Source organism: Solanum stenotomum, chromosome 11, assembly GCF_019186545.1.
Source record: "Solanum stenotomum isolate F172 chromosome 11, ASM1918654v1, whole genome shotgun sequence".
NCBI lineage: Eukaryota > Viridiplantae > Streptophyta > Magnoliopsida > Solanales > Solanaceae > Solanum > Solanum stenotomum.
This window is the reverse complement of record NC_064292.1, coordinates 25,479,388-25,489,385: the sequence shown is the minus strand read 5'-3', so window position 1 is coordinate 25,489,385 and position 9,998 is coordinate 25,479,388. Positions and strand designations below refer to the sequence as shown.

At 32.5% G+C, this 9,998-nt stretch overlaps 1 pseudogene; it reads left to right on the top strand.

Moving 5' to 3' along the window:
* LOC125845791 (uncharacterized) overlaps positions 1–9,135 on the top strand; it is a 109,072-nt pseudogene extending 99,937 nt beyond the window's left edge.
* The last annotated feature ends 863 nt before the right edge of the window (positions 9,136–9,998 follow it).

The following is a 9,998-nucleotide window of genomic DNA, read 5'->3' as shown; positions in this document are numbered from 1 at the left end:
AAAAAATCAAGGATGCAGTGATGCACCTTGTCCAATAATATAATTAAATTTTATTAATCTAAAGTAGAGACTTATATAAATAAGAATAGATTATTAGGTGTGATCCAAGGAAGACAGTTATGTCTCCAAATGTCAAGATCGAGAATGCAGTTATGCATCCGATTTAAGATTAATAAAAATTCAACAATTAAAAAATAAGCAAGCCATAGCGTATAGACACAAATTATCCAAAAACATATCAAGATAAGTATAAGTCAATAAAAGCGACCGTGCTAGAACCACGGGACTCGAGGGGTGCCTAATACCTTCCCCTCGGTCAACAGAATTCCTTACCCGAATTTCTGGTTCGCAGACTAATATAAAGAGTCATTTCCTTTTGATAAGGGATTAAACAAAAAGGTGACTTGGAACATCATAACTCAATTCCAAGTGGCGACTCTGAAATAGTAAAATAATCTCTAAATCAATAACGTCACTTAAATTGGAAAAACCCTTCCTCTGCTGTGCGCAAAATGGGGTGTGACATCTCTGGCGACTCTGCTGGGGAATAACTAGAATTCGAGCTTTGTATATTTGACTTTTACTTTATTTTATTATATTATTTCATTGGATATATTGTTTTGATGACCTAATGTGCTACTTGCTGCTCATTTATCGCTTTGATATTGTTGAACTGTATATAATTTGTCTTCTCGTACACCATCTGAGTCTCTAAAAATAGAGTAGTAAGGAATGCAGTTATGCATCCCAATTTTTTTTGAGATAAAACTGGAGTGTCTGGGCACCCAGTGAAGGATTTTAGTCACACATGTTAGGCAAGGTTGGACCAACAATGAAGTCGGAATAGCGTTGTTACCGATAAGTTGCCCCTCCTTGACTTGAGTTGTCTACTCGGGTAAGCCAGTCTAGATACCTATCTTATTCCGGTTTGAACCTAGTAAAACTAGAACATAGACACGGTTATCCCTAGAAGACTCCGATTCATGTGACTTAGTGAGCCTCAAAACAATAGTTGGGTCCGTCCAGGACAAGTATCCCTCTCTTACTTAACCACTTAGCTCATTTTATGTGCTACATGAAAATGCATTTATTTGAAAGTTTCTATAAGTTGACTCATTTTAGTATGACTAATTGAAACAAATAGCAAGACTTAATATTGTAATCAGTAATTAGATTCAACTTTGGTTAATACAAACAATTAGGCCATATACCATTTTCAAAACATCACATAGATTTCTCAATCATTATGCAAGGCATCCAAATAAACAACAAACTTCTAACCTCCTAACCTTAAGGAAGGACTTTGAACTCATCAAATTTTAAGCTTGCTCATTCACTCTCATCAAAGAAAGTTAATAAAATCACCAATCTATCATGAAACAAGTGCCCTCACAAGAAGAAATAGTCCACACACTCAAATTAAAATATTAAATATAAATTAAGAATTTCACATCAAAGAACACTCTCACACTCACAATGAAAATTCACATGTATGCACAAAGAACCATATGCTTGCCCATTATGTACATCTCCACTAATTAAACATGCTTGAATAGAATCAAATAGAACTTTAACGGGTTGTAATGTAGGCTAAGGGACGGATAGGAAAACTATATAATAGTGACTTACACTTCCTTAAGCACTTTGCAATTTTAGACTTCATCACCCATTAATTTCTTCTCTTTATTTTTAGCCCTTTCGTCAACAATTATTTCACAAGTAATTCTCATCTCAAGAATGTTTCAATCCTTTTTTTTTTCTTTTTTTTCTTTTTTTAAGTTTCCCTTCATAATAGCCACCCTCAACTTACATATTTTACATGTGTTAAGGTGCACAATATCCTTGGAAGGACCAGGGCCATCATCAAGGTAACTTATCTTTTCTTTTTCATATCACATTCTTTCAAAGAGGGCTTTTAAATAGTTTGTAGCTATCATTGATTACCTTTTCACTCAACCATCCCTTTTCTCAGAATTGATAATTAGAATAAGTCTATGATATAATGCTCAAGGAAACAAGGTGCAAAAACTAGGGATTCAACAAAATAGTCAAGGACAAAATATGGCTACCAATAAAAGGCTACAGGCTCAAAAGGGCTAACTAGTGATAAAATATCTGAAAAGGCAAAAATTTACTAGACAAATCAATGAAAGCCTATTATCATCTCCTAAACAAAGCAACACTTTTTATTTCGTTTCAATAACATGCAGGGCAAGTTCTAGACTAAGATGCAAAACATGGAATAAACAAAGTCTCACCACACATGGCACAAGTATCAATCAAGATAGATCAACTCCACTTCTAAGAGAGAAAGGATCATAACAAACTACAAAATAAAATAAGCTATATACAAAGTCACAACCATGAGCTTAGATGTCAAAGAGTTTGCATTTTTTTTTAATCAAGCATTCACAAGAAAGTACTACTCAAAAATTAGGCCCAAATAGTAAGTATCACATAACTCAAAAGGGTCTTTTCTTTTCTCTCCAAAAAAATAAAATAAAATAAAATTTATTCCTAAAAAAAAACACTCGGTTCAAAGGGACTATCCTCAGGAAAAGAACCGAAAACAAAAGCCAAGGAACCCATCCTAATTAAAAAAAAGACTCAATAAAGCAGTAAAAACTAGGAATTTATTCCTCCACCCCACACTTAAAAAGATTCTATGTCCCCAAAGCATTAAATAAAATTTAAAACAAGGGTTAAAAAGACTTTTAAACGAAATAATTATCAATGCATGCAAAATACTAGTCAAGAATTGCTTATTTACTATTCATACCTTGTTAATCGATCATGGTTCCCCTCTAATTATTTCCATGCCCTATTTATAGATGTAGGAAACCCTAAATAAAATAATTGAGTCCAAACAAATTAGGAAATCAAAACCCGAAAGGAATTGGATTCCTTTTTCTCCGCGTGTAGCTTCCAAGTTTGTGCGTGTAACTTCTTTTGATGTTGCTGCCTGATACGTGGACCAGCAGGTAAGTTTTTCTTTCCTTATTTGCATATAAATTATATTAATATTGTATTAACTTATTTCCATTAAGCTGCCTGCTTGATTTTCTTCTTCAACTTTCCATCTTTAATTCGTTTTAGCTCCAAACATCTCCAATTTTCCATCAATTTAATCCTACAAATAAAATACACAATTTAGCACAATCCATAAAATTTATGCTCGTAAAGGACAAATATAAATACTAAATGTGAGGCAAATAATGATTAAAAATATGTATTTTGACCTCACATCACTAATGCAATGAAATTTTTTATTTTTTATTTTTATCTTTTGATTTTATTTTTAAAAAAAAGAAAACACGAAAATATTTCTTCTTTTAGAAGTTATTATACATTTCTTGAAATAAAATAAAAAATTTCCATTACTTAATGAAAAGAATAATAATATTTTTATTTAGATTTTTTTTCATAAAGTTTGTAAAAAGAAAATTCAAAATATTTTACTTTCATAGTACTTTGAAAAGTTACATTTGTCAAAAAAAAAATTAATATCTTAAAATTTTTTTTTACTGTCCAATCTGGACGAACTACGCACACCTGATTCCCACCTCAATGAGATACGTGGGCAACCCTCTTTGGGTTCGGTGATCTTTATTCAAAAATAAAAAATAAAAAATCGTTTTTCAAAAGTTAAAAAAAAAATGGAAAACAAGAAGCTTTAATCTTTATCAAAAATAAGTTTTTATTAATTTTCTTTTAATAATTCAAATAAAAAAAAAACTAAAGAACTTTATCTCAAAGCTCTAAAAAAGAAAAACTTAATTATTGAGTTTTTGAAAAAATATGCAAAGATCTTTGCAAGCGTGTTACATATGCAATCTCAAACGGATTTGATCAGTGCATTATTAAAAAAAAATTATAACTGAGGAAGCTCAAACCCTAACAAACATCATTATCTATGCACAGTTAAATTAAGGTGGTTGATTTGTGGTTAAGCTGGCATCCCATTCCTATAATATAAGGTCAAAAGGGAAAAAGAAAATGACTCACAAAGACGGAAATGAGTCGGACAATGATGAGGTCCAGAACCAGATGATGTCACAAGAAACAGTGTCAGCCGAAGAGATAAGGATACTAAGACAACAAATGACGGAGATGTACGAAGCTTGGATGAGTGGACATGCTCCACCGCCTTCGATCCGTGACTATCTAAATACAAATATGTCACCCCCTGTCCAAGTATCGATAAGTGATCCAATTTATCCACCTGGATTCGGTCCCGCATCCAATGTAGCTGGAACTTCTACAGTGCACCATTTGAATACGCCTATGACAAGTAATCCACTATTCATTCCAAGTGCGCCGACTAATGTCGTTCAACAACCTATAATGGAGCCAAAATCCAACAACGATCCTCTACCCAAAGTTCAATATGATAGAGATTATACTTCTGAATTGACTTTTAAAATTCCAAGCTCTTACCCTCACACTCATCAGTATAGTTCCCATATTGAAGCTAAAAAAGTTGTTAAGAATGAGGAACATGAAGAAATGGCTAGAAAAATGAAAAGTTTGGAACAGAGTGTAAGAGATATGCAAGGATTGGGAGGTCACAAAAGTGTCTCGTTCAATGATTTGTGCATGTTTCCCCACGTTCATCTGCCCATCGATTTTAAAACTCCAAAGTTCGAGAAATATGATGGACATGGAGATCCTGTAGCTCATTTAAAGAGATATTGTAATCAATTGAGAGGGGCTGGAAGCAAAAATGAATTGCTCATGGCTTATTTTTGGGAAAGTTTGATGGGAATTGTCTTAGAATGGTTCATAGACGAATATACTTCTAACTGGCATACATGGGATGATTTGGCTCGATGTTTTGTTCAACAATTTCAATATAACATTGACATAGTTCCAGATCGCACTTCACTTGTCAACATGAGGAAGAAGACCACTGAAAATTTTCGTGAATATGCTATTAGGTAGAGGGAGCAAGCTGCTAGGGTTAAGCCGTCAATGAAAGAGTCTGAAATGATCGATGTTTTCCTTCAAGCGCAAGAACCAGATTACTTTCATTATTTACTTTCCGTTGTTGGAAAAACATTTGCTGAAGTTATTAAGATTGGTGAAATGGTGGAAAATGGCATCAAGTCTGGAAAAATTGTAAGTCAAGCTGCTTTGAAAGCTACAACACAGGTGATTAAAAATGGATCAGGAAAATTTGGGAGAAAGAAAATGAAGGAGGATGTAGCAAATGTTGTGTCAGGCACACAACAAGGTCCAAGGGGTCCACCTTATCAATCTGCACCACCTCAATACCATCACTATCTCCCTATGCAAGACACACAATATTATGTTATTCCACCTCAATATGCAGTTTACAATGCACAACAATATGCATACCCACCAAACTATCCTCAATGGCGAGCGCCAACATATCAAAATGTTCACTCTTCTTCTCAAAATTTTCGAGCACCTTATAATTTTTGTCCGAGACAGGGATTCGAAAGAGGTCAAAGGCCTAGAAACAATTTCACACCAATTGGAGAGTCTTACACAAGTTTATTTAACAAATTGAAACATTTGAAGATAATAGAGCCGATTCCTCAAAATTATGTGGATCCACATGCAAAGGGTTTCAATCCTACAGCACGATGTGCATACCATTCTGATGCTCCAGGGCACAGTATTGAAGATTGTCGTAATTTTAAAAAAAGGGTGGAAGAGATGATTCAAACAAAGATGATTGTGGTTCAAAATGATGACCCCCCCAAATGTTACTAAGAATCCTCTACCGGCGCATAGTGATGTACACTTTATCGAGATGATATGTGATGACAAAGAATATGACAATTCTGAAGAAAAGACAATTGAAATTGGTAGAGCTTTTACGAAGGCTAACGTGCAAAGCAGTGGCTAAGAAGTTCAACTTGGTGATTGAGAGACACTCTTCTTTTCTCTAAAAAGAGTGTATAGATAGTTTATTTTGTCATCATTTCTGCTATGCAATCATTTTTATTTTTAGTAAGTCAAATCTTTCTATCATTTCTCTTATGCGTTTGTTTGTTTAGTCTTGTCGTAGTTTGAGTTGTGACCTAAATTTAGTTTGTTGTCTTGTCACCAAGTTTTTTTTTAAATTTTTAATATAATCTTTATTCTGTGTCACTTTGATCCGTTCTATTTGGCATTACACATATACATCTCTTTTCAGTTCAATTTTGTGACATGATATGCAAAAGGATTTGGTCAGATCTTAAGATAATATCTAATCATGAAATGAATACATCAAAGAAAAAAATTTGTTTTGAGGAAATGAATAAAGGACTTAGATACCTTGATACTTCCTTTAGTATCAAAAAGGAATTGACATGTCATTTGTTGTCAAGAAGGTATTACACTCAGCTGACAAACATGCAACAAAATGATATACATATTCATCAATACATATGTTGCAAAGAAATATTGTATGATTTTCACTTCACATCTTAAAGGGAATTGCTTGTATTTGACATTTTTAATAATTGATATGACGAAGGCATTTCATTCTACTATCCAAACACTATGTAATCCTTTGCTATCCCTTTTGAGCCTTAATTTTATTTTCTTTCACACCCCTCTTTTGGAATCAAAATACAGTAAAAAAATAATTAAAAAAAAGGTCAAGAAAAGAGAAAAGTGAAAAAAAAAGAAAAAAAGAAGGAAAAAAAAAAGAAAGAAAAATTGGAGTGAAAAAAAAAAATCCAATAACAACAAAAAAACAAACTTCCTGAACTACGTTTGACCTGATTCTTGCTTTGACAAGATACGTAGGCAACCTTATTTTGAGGTTCGGTCCAAACAAACAAAACAAAAAAAAAATCTAGAAAGTCCTCATCACAATAACTGGGGCAAAAATAATAATAATAATTATTATTATTATTATTATTATTATTTTATTGTATTTTTGTAAAAAGAGTCGATTTCAAAAGTTGTAAGTCTTAACCCTGTTATGCAGTATCTTTGAGCTTTCATGCCAATCCTTTCATTTTAACCCTGTCCAAAAGCCACGTTACAATCCAAATAAAGACCTTCTGATCAATTTTTAACAATGACAAGTCAAGCAAGCTTTTAGTGTTGATTATATAAGGAAAAATGTTATGCCACTCGCATAAGAAGTGAAAAATGAGGGAATCTTATGGATGAAAATCCTCAAAATCCCTATAGGAGATCATTTGAGTCGAGAGAAAGTAAAAAATGAGAGAGTCTTATTGGTGAAAACCCTCAGGGTACCGTAAGACGATAGTGAGTGAGAGATAAGAAAAAAAAAAAACTTGTTAGTGAAAACCTTTCGAGGCACCACTAATCAAGTGTTAGTCATAAATCTAGTGCAAAAGTCGGATTATAGAAGTTTGACTTCAAAATTGAAAGTTTGACAAAGATAAAGTTTAGATTGATTGGACAGACCAGACCATTTAATCCAAAAAGCATGTCATGGTCATTAGAATTGACCACCACTATCAATGAAATCCATTTATTTTTCTTTATTATTATTATTTTTATTTTTTTTATTTTTTTCTTAAAAGGATCAAATATTATTTCTTCTTATTTTGCGTCTCGCTCAATTCAATCTTGAGATAGTCTTCATTAAGCAGGCAGAAAATGATTTCAAAATTCCTACCATCTCTTCAATTGCACAAAACAAGGCTTGATTAGCCCATCAATCGTGACATGATTCAAGAAATAGTGATATGCATAGTAACTTGTCAGCAATTGACAATTTTTTAATACAAGGTTCAATTATTGTTGGAGGGTGAAAACAGTAAAACAAATTTGAAGTTGGAAGTTCTGAACAACTAGAGATGTTTTCAAGATTATCAAGGTGAGTTGACTAGCAAACGAAAACAGTCAATCTCAAGCTAAAATTAGCTTCAAGCATGGCAACAACAGGAGCAACTATCCTTAAAGTCAATGCCACAAATTGACCACCATTAAAAAAAAAAAAAAAAAAACTTTCTTTTGTTTCTTTTCTAAAACAGGGAAATATTTCTTACGTAAAAGATATCTTGAAGACTCAAATTTGTTAATATTATTGCAAGAAAAAGAAAAAAAATATAAAATAAAAAATATTATTGCATTGTTTCTCCTATGATAAATGTTTTCTAGTGTGAGACAATTATTTTCATTTTTTTTTAGGATAAACATTTCCTAATATAAGACATTTAAAAACTAAAAAAAAAAGGGGATAAAATATTGTGGTGATTTTATTTGATGATTCTGTTAATTGAGATCTTCCTAAAGTACTGAGATTTAGTTTAGCAGGACCCTCCTACATAATGGGATTTAGATTAGCAGGACCCTCCTACATAATGGGATTTAGATTAGCAGGACTCTCATACATAATGGGATTTAGATTAGCAGGACCCTCCTACATAATGAGATTTAGATTAGCAGGACCCTCCTACATAATGGGATTAACAGGACCCTCCTACATAATGAGATTTAGATTAGCAGGACCCTCCTACATAATGGAATTAGCAGGACCCTCCTATATAATGAGATTTAGATTAGCAGGACCCTCATACATAATGGAATTTAGATTAGCAGGACCCTCTTACATAATGGGATTAGCAGGACCCTCCTACATAATGGGATTTAGATTAGCAGGACTCTCATACATAATGGGATTTAGATTAGCAGGACCCTCCTACATAATGAGATTTAGATTAGCAGGACCTTCCTACATAATGGGATTAGCAGGACCCTCCTACATAATGAGATTTAGATTAGCAGGACCCTCCTACATAATGAGATTTAGATTAGCCGGATCCTCCTACATAATGGGATTAGCAGGACCCTCCTACATAATGGGATTAGCAGGACCCTCTTACATAGTAGGATTTAGTTATTTTCTCCTAGGTAAACACTTCTTATTCGGAGACATTTTTTTATTTTATTGTTTTTTTCTCCTAGGATAAACGCTTCCTAGTCTGAGTTCATTTTTGAAAATTTACATTTGCTAATAACTCACAAAATTTTTCCAGTGAAAATTGGGGCAAAATTTTTGTTTATTTCTTTTGTTTGTGATGGTTTTCAGGGTTCTTCAAGCGAAACATGGATTGGAAATTCAAGAACAAAGTTTCAACTCTTTTTCAGAATGATCAATTTCATGATAGTCAGAATCAGCTTCTTCAATGCATATAACAGCCTGACTTCCTGACATCTATTTTTATTCAGCTTCTGATGAAGAAAACATGCGGTCATTCAAGAACATATTCAAATTTTCATTTTGAAGAGTGCCAAAAACTCACTCTAAGCGGCAAGTTAAGCCTCAATCCAATTCAAGATCAAGATACTCACCTAAAAATCAAGGTGATATCTGAAAGTAAAGACATAAGTGAAGACTCAAGAGAAGTTGTATAGATAGGAGCTTGTACTTTTATTTTCATTTTGACTATTAGCTTTCATTATTTTTATGTAAGGATAGGAACTGCGACTTGGAACCTCGATGAAACCTCACTTAACTTCAAACTCATCACCTCATCTCCTTGAACTACATGTGACCTGATTCCCTTATAACCTGGGATATGTAGGATGTCCAAAACCAAGACTCGGTCGCACAATTTTATTTTATTTTTCAAATACAAGTCCGGTCAAAATTTGTCACGTTATCTACTTCTTTGTCTTGAAACTCTTCGTGTTTGCAGTCAAAGAGGGGCAAACTGTAGACACGTAATTTTTGACCGAACTTAAGTTTAACACCACTTTTAGAGCTTAAATATTTTATAAATCTAAACTAAATATTTATGACTTTTATCTTATTTTTTTAAAGTTTATTTAAAATTTTTTTGAAAACAACAAAAATAGAATCACTTTTTAAGGTAAGTTTTATTTTCAATTGTTTAAAAAAGAAATGAAAAGTTACAAAAAATATATGTTTCTTTAATTTTAATTTAATAAATAAGCTAGTATTTTATAATTACAATTTATTATTAGCTACTTAATTTTCTACAAGTTAAAAATAGATAAATAATAGTTAAAAATAAATAAATAATAGTCTTATCATT